The following is a 13,236-nucleotide window of genomic DNA, read 5'->3' on the forward strand; positions in this document are numbered from 1 at the left end:
CATCCAGTGCACCTTTTTCGTAGATGGTGTCCCCTGCAGACAGTTACATTTTCCGCATATAATTTTTTAAAGGGTCAGCTAACCAGCAGGCCTTCACTAAAATCTTTTACTGGGTCAGCTTCACCAGCAGGCCCGCACATAAAATCTTTTACAGGGTCAGCTCACCACAAATCTTTTACAGGGTCAGCTCACCAGCAGGCCCACACATAAAATCTTTTACAGGGTCAGCTCACCAACAGGCCCGCACCTCAAATGTTTTACAGGGTCAGCTCAACTGAAGGCCCTCGCATTTAACTTTTTAGAGGGTCAGCTCACCTACATGCCCTCGCATATAATGTTTTACAGGGTCAGCTCAACTGAAGGCCCTCACATATAATGTTTTACAGGGTCAGCTCACCAGCAGACCCACACCTAAAATATTTTACAGGGTAAGCTCACAAGCAGGCCCGCACCTAAAATCTTTTACAGCGTCAGCCATGTTAGCTACTGGCAATACAATGATTGGCTGGCCGAAACGCGTCATATAGCACCCGATGACGTGTATTCGGCTCATTCCAAGTCAGGGAGAGCTGAGCATAGGAAGGGGACAGAGAGTGTAGGGAGTGTAATTGAATTGAATTTTTCTACAAAAATGTTTCATAGACCCAAAAGTCCTTGTAAGAACTATTGTGTGTGACAGCAGCAATGTATGTTTGTAGTGCAACCTACGCTAAATTGCTCAGTATTAGGAAGAGCTGTGCAAAGGAAGGGACAGACAGTGTAGGGAGTGTAATTGGAAGATTTTTATACCCAAAAACTTTTCAGAGACCCAAAAGTCCTTTTAAGGACTATTGTGTGTGACAGCAGCAATATATATTTTTAGCGCATCCTGTGCAAAATACCATGTAATAGGCCGCTGCGGACAGTTACATTATTCGCACCACATCTCCTGTGTAAATTGTGCGCATATCTAAAATATCAGTGACATCCAGTGCACTTTTTCCGTAGACGGTTTACACTGAGGACAGTTATTCGCACCACATCTCCTGTGTAAATTGTGCGCATCCCTAAAATATCAGTGACAACCAGTGCACTTTTTCCGTAGATGGTGTCCCCTGCGGACAGTAAAAGTATCTGCTCCACATCTCCTGTTTAAAATGTGCGCATCCCTAAAATATCTGTGACATCCAGTGCACTTTTTCAGTTGACGGTGTCCACTGTGGACAGTTAAATAGTCTGCGCCACTGCTCCTGTTTAAAGTGTGCGCATCCCTAAAATATCAGTGACATCCAGTGCACTTTTTTTGTAGATGGTGTCCCCTGCGGACAGTTACATTTTCTGCATATAATTTTTTAGAGGGTCTGCTCACCAGCAGGCCTTCACTAAAATCTTTAACTGGGTCAGCTCACCAGCAGGCCCGCACATAAAATCTGTTACAGGGTCAGCTCACCAGCAGGCCCGCACCTCATATCTTTTACAGTGTCAGCTTAACTGAAAGCCCTCGCATTTAATTTTTTAGAGGGTCAGCTCACCTACATGCCTTCACCTAAAATCTTTTACTGGGTCGGCTTACCTGCAGGCCCGCACCTAATATCTTTTTACAGGGTCAGCTTACCTGCAAGCCCTCACCTAAAATATTTTACAGGGCCAGCTCACCAGTAGTGATGAGCGGTAGGGGTCATATTCAAATTTGCGATATTTTGCAAATATTATGTCGAAATTTCAGCGAATATTCGCAAATTTGAATATTCGTTATATTCTAAAAAAAAATATTCGATAAATTGGCAATGTAATGATTGCGTAATATGCGAATATTACGCGATCAATACAGGCGTGGGTCAAGAAGGAATATATAGCACTATATAATATAGTGCTATATATTAGTTTTTTTGAATATTCTTAATTTTTTTCCATCTGAAGTTATGATTCCAACCTGCTTAAGTTGCTTGTCAATTACGAATATTCTAAAAAACAAATATATAGCACTATATTCAATATAGTGCTTTATATTAGTTTTTTAGAATAATTGTAATTTTTTTCCATCTGAAGTCATGATTCCTCACACTTCAGAGCAGGGGGTACTTTGGTTTAATGCTCGGGTTCTTCCATTGACTTCTATTATACTCGGGTGCTCGGTCGAGCACCCGAACATCCCGATGTGTTCGGCCCGAGCACCCGAGCACTACAGTGCTCAATCAACACTAGTATTAGCTTAAAGGTTTGGTGAACTTGACCTCTTTCAGCAAAAATAGCCATGGACTGTAATGAAATGTATGACATTCTCTATATTAGTATAGTTTCATTCTTATCATAAAGAAAACCAAACCTGGCTGCAAGGATAAGCTCTCCAAATAGGAAAAGAACAAAAATATTTATAGATATTTTGGTGTCTTTAAAGTTTAAGAATAAGCAGCTCTGGAAATCTGGTGGTGTGGTGCTAGATTCTCCTTCTAATAACAGTCCTGTAGTGCCTAGAAACATGAGATTTAGTACCTGAGGGATTGTAGTTTCAAATACCTTACACTTTTTATACACTGCCAAGAATTTAAATTGGGAAAAGCTGGGGACTGACAAATGTGTTATCCCCAGCAGCCTTTTGGCCCTGTTTTATCTGACTGTTTTACATTTTCTTAAAGCAGACATAAGAGGAGATTCAACTTATAACTCTGTTACTATAAAAGAACAATAAGGGAATGGTACAAATAATGTCTTAGGGCAAACTTAAAGGGAACCTGTCACCATGAAAATGCAATGTATTCTGCAGACAGCTTGTTATAGAACAGGAAGAGCTGAGTGGATTGATATGTAGTTTTATGGAAAAATATTCAGTATAACTTATTCATTTAAATTCCTGCTCATTCTGAGCTTTGAAGTCAAGGAGGCAGAGCTATCAGTGATTGAAAGCCTTCCTCTATGACTGTGTGCATACAAAGATAGCAGTGTCAATCACTAATAGTACTGCCTACTTGACTTCAAAGCCAAGGATGTGCACAAATTTTAACATATAAATTATGTTATACTGAATATTTTCCCACAAAACTATATATCAATCTACTCAGCTCCTCCTGCTCCATTAACATTGGAGTGTATGAGAAATACACTGTATTCCTATGTAGCCCTGCCACAGGCTGGGGCTCCATTGGAGCTAATGTGCAGCAGCTTCAGTTCATTCCAGAGGACTGAAGCTGCCTCACAATGCAGGGGTTCCCTCTTGAAGCGAGCGCTCCCGGGTTTTAGCGCATCCAGATGCTTTGTTCTCATTTGACCAGGGCAACTGAAGCTTTAAATGCTGTATGAACAGCAGGCACTCAGCGGCTATGGCGCCCGGGCCAAGTTATAGAATTACATCTTGGTAGTTACATCTGCCAAGTTATAGAATTACTTTATATATAATATACTTTATAGAATTTGACAATGTAACGGGTTCACTTGTCTGGGTACAGTGCTTGCTCTGTGCCTTTAAAAATTCTCATCCAACCTGGATGGCTCTCTGTATTTCTTCTTCCTTGGTTAGCTCTCTTAGGATGAGCCAGTCTGGATCCCTGCTGTAATGATTCAAATAAGTGCACACGACTTCCTTTGTTCTTTGAATCAGACAGAATGGTCTCCTTTTATTAAAAATCACACATCTTATATACCCCTGAACACAGCAGGGCACAAACAGATAGAGCATTGTAGTCACTCCCAGGTGCCTCTGAGTCTTATAGATAAGAAAGTCCGAAATCTGAAGCTTCCCTATCTCTCAGATATGTGAGGCCGCTGGGGGGTGGGGAATACACAGAAATACAACACATTTCCCTTTAGGTGGACAAGTAACATGGTCCTGGGACAGGGGGCACATAGAAGCACATAGAAGCACAGAGGGCTAGTCAATGGGGAGGGGCAAATGGCAACCAACAAAGTCTTAAAGTCACGTCGCTCCGTGACATAACTCAACCTTTCTTGGAGTGCCAGTCCGGGGTTGCCTTGATGGGTAACCTTGTGACTGGTCATTAGGTGGTCTTGTGTCAGGGGTGCAGGGTTACTTATACATCCAATTGCCGGGACAGGCCTTCAGCATTCTTATTGTTTCTCCCAGGCCGGTACTGTGCTGATAAGTTAAAAGGTTGGAGGACAAGGCCCCAGCTTAGCAAACGTCCATTATCTCCAGCCACCCTCTACCATCCCTATCTGACACTTGTCGGGGCGTATAGTCATCCCTGCCTGCTGTATCCTACCCAGGACTGCATCTAGGTGTTGCAGATGCTCTCCCCAAGAGCCACTAAAGATGGCTATGTCATCCAGGTAAGAACAGGAAAATCCCTGTTGGCCTTCCAGCAGCTGATCTACTAGCCGCTGGAATGTGGCTGGGGTATTCTTCATCCCAAATGGCTTAACTTTAAATTGAAATAAGCCAAATGGGGTGATGAAGGCCGATTTGGGGATGGCGTCGGGGGCCAAGGGGATCTGCGGCTGAGATCAAGGGTGGTGAACCCTAATCGATCTAGGAGCTCATCTACTCGGTGCATGGGGTAGGCGTCAGTCGTGGTTCTATCATTGAGAGCTCTATTACTCCTAGGGCTCTCATCTCGTCAAGTTCAGCTCGAATGTCTCTTTGCACGGCTTCGGAGACTCGGTAGGCAGGTTGGTAGCGTAGGGCAGCTTGGCCTGGGGTCTATACTTTCTGACTGCTTTGGGTTCTACCCCCCGGGTGAGCTGATAAAAGGCCCTGGCATGCAGTATTGCTTGTAAATGGTTCTGCTCGCTTGGGCTCAGACGGTCGCCCAGTTTAATCTGCTCTAGGCTGCTAGCATTTCATGTTTCGGCTAGCAGATCTGGGATTGCCCTATCGCCTGCTTCTGTATGGGAAAGGGTGCAAATTGCTGCTAAGTCCGGAGCGCAATCTATATACTGTATGCCTTGAGCCTGTTCACATGGCTGATGCATTTGACCTGTTGTTGCGCCCCCTTGGCAATAACGTATGTAGTCTCTCGCTTCCTTTCTAATACCTCATAGGGTCCCCCCCATGCGGTTCGTAGTTTATTTTGGCGCGTGGGTCTGAGCATCAGTACCCTTCCCCCGGGATGAGTTCCCGGGGTCTGGTGTGGGCATCATACTGCTCTTTCTGTTTGGCTTGGGCGGCCTTCAGGTTGCCCTGGGCTAGTTCCATGAGTCAGGCCAGTCTCGCCCGGAGTTAGACTACATAAGTAATGGATGGCGTTTCCTCAGGGTTTCCCTTTTTCTCCCAGAGCTCTCGTAATATATCTAGGGGCCCTCAGACCCACTGGCCATATAACAATTCAAATGGAGAGAACTCGGTCGATTCCTGGGGAACCTCTCGGTACTCAAATAGGAAATGGGGTAAGAACCACTCCCGGTCAGCGTGCTGGACTACAAAACTTCGGAGCATCTGTTTCAAGGTTCCATTGAACCTTTCGCAGAGTCCGTTGGCCTGAGGATGGTAGGGGGTTGCATGAAGGGCTTTGACCCTGCAGAGTGCCCATACCTGCTGGAGTATTTCGGACATAAACTGAGTGCCCCGGTCGGAGAGGAACTCTTGGGGGAACCCTACTCGGGAAAATACATTAAGTAGTGCATCTGCTACAGTGGTGGCCGTAATGTTGGGGAGCGCAATGGCTTTGGGGTATCGGGTAGCAAAGTCTACCACGGTAAGGATGTATTGTTTCCCTGACTTTCTGCGTTTTTTGAGGGGGCCAACAATGTCTACTGCTACCCTCTGAAAGGGTTCACCTATGAGGGGTTGGGTTTGAAGGGGGACATTGGAGGAGTCGTTACACTTTCCTACCCGCTGGCACAGATCGCACGAGCGGCAATACTTGGCCACTTCTTGGGACAGCCCGGGCCAGAAAAATGTCTTGGATAGGCGGTCAGTGGTTTTAGCAATCCCTAGGTGGCCAGCCAGTGGAGCTTTGTGGGCTAAGGCTAGAAGTGCCGGTGGGTGGCTGGAACTACTAGTTGGAGTTTAGGGACAGCTGTGTGGCCCTCAGCATCACTGGGGTGGATCGGTAGAGTAGGCCTCCATTCCAGACTATCTGGTCAGCATTCGGACCTACCCCTCCTGATTCTGCTCGTTCCCTGTACTGTTTCAAGGTTAGGTCAGTATGGGTCTGGTCTTGGAATAGGTCGGGGTCTGGCCATGGTGTGGGATCAGTCATCAGAGGGGGGTCTGGGTCAGAGCATCCCTGGGTCCTGGTGTATAGGGCTTGGCTACGGGTCACTGCTTGCACTCAGGGTTGGTGTTGTCCTCCTCAGGGGCTACAAAGTGGCTTTACAGCCACCCCAGATCATTGCCCAATAATACATCCATGGGATCCCTGGCATGACCCCCACTTTTCTGTACCCTTTGTCTGCACCCCAGTCTAGGTGGACCAGGGCCATATTAATTTGGTGGACCTGTCGGCCCGCTACCTTTACATCTACCTTGTGTCCTAGCGGCTGGGCTGGCAGCAGTGTGCTGGGTTGTACCAGGGTCAGGGTAGCCCCAGAGTCTCTGAGTCCTTCCTTCTGTTGCCCATTAACCCAGATGGGCTGGTAGTAGTGCCCCCTGTTGTCTAGTGCTGGTTGTTGGACAAGGGAGACTTCATGCGGATAGCCCCATTTGTCGTATGTATATTGGGGCATGGGGTAGGTGTCGTAGGTTTCCTCAGGGTAGGTGTCCTGGTCTCTAGTTGATTCCTGGAGGCAATAAGCTTGTCTGGGTGCCAGTGAAGCTTGGTGTGGGCTGTGACGGGACCTTGGTAAGAGGTGGGGACAGTTCCTCTTTAAGTGTCCAGGCTGATTGCAGTGGAAGCACCCATCTGCAGGGGTATTGTTGCTGGCGTTGTGAGAGGACTGGAACATGTCTCTGGGATGCCAGTGGCTGTGCTCGGGAACGAGGAAATGTAGTTCCCGAAAGCGGGGGGTAGGTGTTGCTGATCCTGGTGGGGAGCCTTCTGATGTCTATAAACTTGTCGGCCATTTCTGCCGCTTCTTCGAGTGTCTTTGGGTTGTGGTCCCTGACCCAGTCTTTAATGTTCCCAGCAATGTTGAGAAAAAATTGCTCCATTAGTACTTGCTGTAGTGCGGTTTCAAAGGTGCTGGCCTTACACCCTTGTAACAATGGGCGGCACGACTCATCCTGTGCGCCCATTCCGTGTGAGTGTCTCTTGGTCCCATCCTTGCCTCTCGGAAGCGTCGCCGGTACGTGTTGGCGGTAATGACATACCGGGCTAGGAGGCGTTTTTTGACCTCCTCATAGTCTCTGCTTTGCTCATCTGGAATGGCCCGGTATGCCTCTGCTGCTCGGCCTGTTAGTTTGCCGGCCAGGATGGGGACCCACTCAGAGTCGGCAATGTTGTGTAGTTTACACTGCCTCTCGAAGTCCTTGGAGAAATCCATCAATGTCCCCAGGGTTGTCCTCAAACACTTTGAAGGATTGATGGGTCACCTTTAGACTATTGTTTAAAGTTGGAGGTGGTGTCTCCAGAACTGCTCCTGACGCGGCTGCTTTCTATTTTACTAGCCCCTTCTCTCTCCACTATTTAAGTTACCCGGTCTATTACTTCAAACAGAGGATTTGGCCCATATACTGCCTGTCTGCTCCTTACCGACTGGGAGACGACATCCATTTCCATGTGGGGAGTGGCTTCATAGACATTTTGGCTCAGAGTTGTTTCTCTTTCATCCGTGTCATGCTGTCTTTCTGATCAAGATCTATGAGAGCGGCAATTAGCTCCGCTCTTTTGAGTCCTGCTGCATCTTCCCCTCTCTGCGTTAGTAGATCTTGAAGTGCTGCTACATTGATCAGTTTTTAGCTTTCTGCCATCTCTCTGTGCTGAGGTTCCTTTGTTTGAGAAGAATCCTGCTGCTTGCCACCAATGTAATGGGTTCACTTGTCTGGGTACAGTGCTTGCACTGTGCCTTTAAAAATTCTTCTCCAACCTGGATGGCTCTCTGTATTTCTTCTTCCTTGGTTAGCTCTTTTAGGATGAGTCAGTCTGGATCCCTGCTGTAATGATTCAAATAAGTGCACACAACTTCCTTTGTTCTTTGAATCAGCCAGAATGCTTTCATTTTATTAAAAACCACACATCTTATATACCCCTGGACACAGCAGGGCACAAACAAATAGAACATTGTAGTCACTCCCAGGTGCCTCTGAGTCTGATAGATAAAGTTAGAAATCTAAAGCTTTCCTATCTCTTAGATATGTGAGGCCGCTGGGGGGTGTGGAATACACAGAAATACAACACATTTCCCTTTAGGTGGACAAGTAACATGGTCCTGGGACAGGGGGACACATAGGAGCACACAGGGCAATTCAATTGGGGGGGGGGCAAAGGGCAACCAACAAAGTCTTAAAGTCACAGCACTCCGTGACACCAACTCATGAAACAACCCATTTTAAAACTGACGTGGCAATCAATTTATTGATATGAGTTTGGTTCCAAAACCCTAAACATTCAACTGTATCTTCAGGGAAGCTTCAGCTGGCCATAGATTTTCTGTGTAATGGCAAATATAGTATTACATGCCAGCCTTTCTAATAACGGCGTACAATGTAATACATAAATAGCAAAGCTCCACTAGTGCAAGAACCATTTTTTGTTAGTGGCTCAGAGGTCTGGCTCTTAGGTGGAGTCCCAGGAGGGACAACATCCTCTACAGGGGTGCAGCTGAGAGTAATTCAGCCTCATAAGAAGAAAACAGTATTTATACTGTAAATTTTGCATTGGGGTGTTCTGTACCTCTAAAACATTTTTAGGTCCACATTAATATAATGAAAAAAAACAAGGTAAATTATGTTAATTTTTTGCGTAAATGTGGAGGCACCGAACTATCATTTACAGCTATGACATAACAACATTATCACCAATGCCTCATGTTAGATGGGGCATACAACAGTCTAATATACTACCTAACATGTTCAGCGTACTTAAGAAAGAATCATGAGACACTTATTTGCTATTAGTGTCATTCAAATTAACAAAATTCATGCAAGTTAATTGGCTTCACATTTTAAAAAATGCAGGTAGGATTACCACCAGTATTGTCTTTTTACTGTGCTGACTTAACTTTGATATACCAGCATGTAATAAAAGAGAGGACTTGAAGAATGTCTTGTATATGTCATTGAACACTGGATATAACAGAAGAGTCTAAAAGAAGTGCAAAGGGTATTTGGTCAATATGTGTACTATTGATGAAATTATCAGTCTATGTCACAGTGTGCTGCATATTTATTTGGCTTAACATTTTTAATCTTTTATGTGAACCACAGTCTAATATATCTTTCTGTTTGTGTAGCTATAGTACAAAATGGAAAGTAGAACACCAGTAAACATTCCAAGCCCATATGAATATGAATGGAATCAAAAGTCCAAGACTGTATGTGGAAAGGTACTATTAGCAATTGTGCAAATTGTATGCAAACAGAAAAACCTTGGCATTACAGTAATTGTATTGTTCATGTAGAAAGTACAAATGAACTCCCAAAGCTAAATGAACTATGGTCCTAAATGTTCAACTGAACCCCCAAAATAATAAAGAAACTCGGGTAAGAGGTTATGGGAAGTAAAGTATCTACTCCTAACATAAATAGAGTCTTACATCGACATTGGCTGAAAGACAGTTAGTCAAGGACGAAACCCCTGTGTAGCCCAAAAGTGTCAGCATTATGTTGTGGAGGTATTATGCCTTATTCACACAGTCAGTGTTCAGTCAGTGATTTCCATGAGTGATTTTGAGCCCAAACCAGGTGTGGCTCTAAACACAGAACAGGTGCAGATCTTTCCCTTATACCTTATGTCTGTGTCACCTCCAACACTGGTTGTTGCTCACAATTACTGATGGAGATCACTGACCAAACGCTGATGTGTGAATAAGGCTTTATACTGGAAAAGGGACATGTGCACTTCAGAAAATATATATCTGCTTAAAGAAGAACTCCCACCAAAAATGTTATTCTCCGATATGTTAGAAAGGTACATAATGTAATCTGTAGTAATCTTCTTACCAGTGTCTGTATTTTTGAGTTATAACTAGGGATGAGCGAACTCGAACTGTATAGTTCGGGTTCGTACCGAATTTTGGGGTGTCCGTGACACGGACCCGAACCCCGACATTTTTGTAAAAGTTCGGGTTCGGGTTCGGTGTTCGTCGCTTTCTTGGCGCTTTTGTGACGCTTTCTTGGCGCTTTTTGAAAGGCTGCAAAGCAGCCAATCAACAAGCGTCATACTACTTGCCCCAAGAGGCCGTCACAGCCATGCCTACTATTGGCATGGCTGTGATTGGCCAGAGCACCATGTGACCCAGCCTCTTTTTAAGCTGGAGTCACATAGCGCCGCCCGTCACTCTGCTCTGATCAGCATAGGGATAGGTTGCGGCTACGACAGTAGGGCGAGATTAGGCAGATTAACTCCTCCAAAGGACTTGATTAATTGATCGATCTGCAGCTGTGGATCATTGAGCTGCTGATACTCAATTGCTCACTGTTTTTAGGCTGCCCAGACCGTTTGTCAGTCACTTTTTTCTGGGGTGATCGGCGGCCATTTTGTGTCTTGTGGTGCGCCAGCACAAGCTGCGACCAAGTGCATTTAACCCTCAATGGTGTGGTTGTTTTTTGGCTAAAGCCTACATCAGGGTGAAGCTGTCACACCAAGTGCATTTAACCAGCAATAGTCTGTTCATTTTTTGGCCATATCCTACATCAGGGGCAAGCTGCGCCTGTCACCAAGTGCATTTAACCCTCAATGGTGTGGTTGTTTTTTTTTGGCTAAAGCCTACATCAGGGTGAAGCTGTCACACCAAGTGCATTTAACCAGCAATAGTCTGTTTATTTTTTGGCCATATACTACATCAGGGGCAAGCTGCGCCTGTCACCAAGTGCATTTAACCCTCAATGGTGTGGTTGTTTTTTGGCTAAAGCCTACATCAGGGTGAAGCTGTCACACCAAGTGCATTTAACCAGCAATAGTCTGTTTATTTTTTGGCCATATACTACATCAGGGGCAAGCTGCGCCTGTCACCAAGTGCATTTAACCCTCAATGGTGTGGTTGTTTTTTGGCTAAAGCCTACATCAGGGTGAAGCTGTCACACCAAGTGCATTTAACCAGCAATAGTCTGTTCATTTTTTGGCCATATACTACATCATGGGCAAGCTGCGCCCGTCACCAAGTGCATTTAACCCTCAGTAGTGTGGTTGGTCAAGCTGTCACACCAAGTGCATTTAACCAGCAATAGTCTGTTCATTTTTTGGCCATATACTACATCAGGGGCAAGCTGCGCCCGTCACCAAGTGCATTTAACCCTCAGTAGTGTGGTTGGTCAAGCTGTCACACCAAGTGCATTTAACCAGCAATAGTCTGTTTATTTTTTGGCCATATACTACATCAGGGGCAAGCTGCGCCTGTCACCAAGTGCATTTAACCCTCAATGGTGTGGTTGTTTTTTGGCTAAAGCCTACATCAGGGTGAAGCTGTCACACCAAGTGCATTTAACCAGCAATAGTCTGTTCATTTTTTGGCCATATACTACATCATGGGCAAGCTGCGCCCGTCACCAAGTGCATTTAACCCTCAGTAGTGTGGTTGGTCAAGCTGTCACACCAAGTGCATTTAACCAGCAATAGTCTGTTCATTTTTGGCCATATACTACATCAGGGGCAAGCTGCGCCCGTCACCAAGTGCATTTAACCCTCAGTAGTGTGGTTGGTCAAGCTGTCACACCAAGTGCATTTAACCAGCAATAGTCTGTTCATTTTTTGGCCATATACTACATCAGGGGCAAGCTGCGCCTGTCACCAAGTGCATTTAACCCTCAGTAGTGTGGTTGGTCAAGCTGTCACACCAAGTGCATTTAACCAGCAATAGTGTGGTTATTTTTTGGCCATATCCCAGTCTAATTCTGTCAGTAAATCCATACCGGTTACCCAGCGCCTAAATACTAGGCCTCAAATTTATATCCCGCTAAATCTGTCGTTACCGCTGTACTGTTGTGGCTGGGCAAGTTATTTAGTGTCCGTCAAAGCACATTTTTTGTTCTGGGTTGAAATACAATTCCCAATTTAGCAATTTCATAATTTAGTAGTTTCTGCTATATCAGAGCTATTTGAAATCTATCCCTAAAAGGGTATATAATATTCAAGGTGCACATAGGGTCATTCTGAATAACTTCACACACACGCTACTGTGCATTTCCAAGTCTAATTCTGTCAGTAAATCCATACCGGTCACCCAGCGCCTAAATACTAGGCCTCAAATTTATATTCAGCTGAATTTGAATACAATACATTGAGCCAAATAATATTTTTGTTGTTGTGGTGAACGATAACAATGAGGAAAACATCTAGTAAGGGACGCGGACGTGGACATGGTCGTGGTGGTGTTAGTGGACCCTCTGGTGCTGGGAGAGGACGTGTACCAACTACCTCAGGTCCCAGTAGCCGCCAGAATTTACAGCGATATATGGTGGGGCCCAATGCCGTTCTAAGGATGGTAAGGCCTGAGCAGGTACAGGCATTAGTCAATTGGGTGGCCGACAGTGGATCCAGCACGTTCACATTATCTCCCACCCAGTCTTCTGCAGAAAGCGCACAGATGGCGCCTGAAAACCAACCCCATCAGTCTCTCACATCACCCCCATGCATACCAGGGAAACTGTCTCAGCCTCAAGTTATGCAGCAGTCTCTTATGCTGTTTGAAGACTCCGCTGGCAGGGTTTCCCAAGGGCATCCACCTAGCCCTTCCCCAGCGGTGAAAGACATAGAATGCACTGACGCACAACCACTTATGTTTCCTGATGATGAGGACATGGGAATACCACCTCAGCATGTCTCTGATGATGACGAAACACAGGTGCCAACTGCTGCGTCTTTCTGCAGTGTGCAGACTGAACAGGAGGTCAGGGATCAAGACTGGGTGGAAGACGATGCAGGGGACGATGAGGTCCTAGACCCCACATGGAATGAAGGTCGTGCCACTGACTTTCACAGTTCGGAGGAAGAGGCAGTGGTGAGACCGAGCCAACAGTGTAGCAAAAGAGGAGGCAGTGGGCAAAAGCAGAACACCTGCCGCTAAGAGACTCCGCCTGCTACTGACCGCCGCCATCTTGGACCAAGCACCCCAAAGGCAGCTTCAAGGAGTTCCCTGGCATGGCACTTCTTCAAACAATGTGCTGACGACAAGACCCGAGTGGTTTGCACGCTGTGCCATCAGAGCCTGAAGCGAGGCATTAACGTTCTGAACCTTAGCACAACCTGCATGACCAGGCACCTGCAT

Source organism: Bufo gargarizans, chromosome 1 (genome assembly GCF_014858855.1).
Source record: "Bufo gargarizans isolate SCDJY-AF-19 chromosome 1, ASM1485885v1, whole genome shotgun sequence".
NCBI classification, from domain to species: domain Eukaryota; kingdom Metazoa; phylum Chordata; class Amphibia; order Anura; family Bufonidae; genus Bufo; species Bufo gargarizans.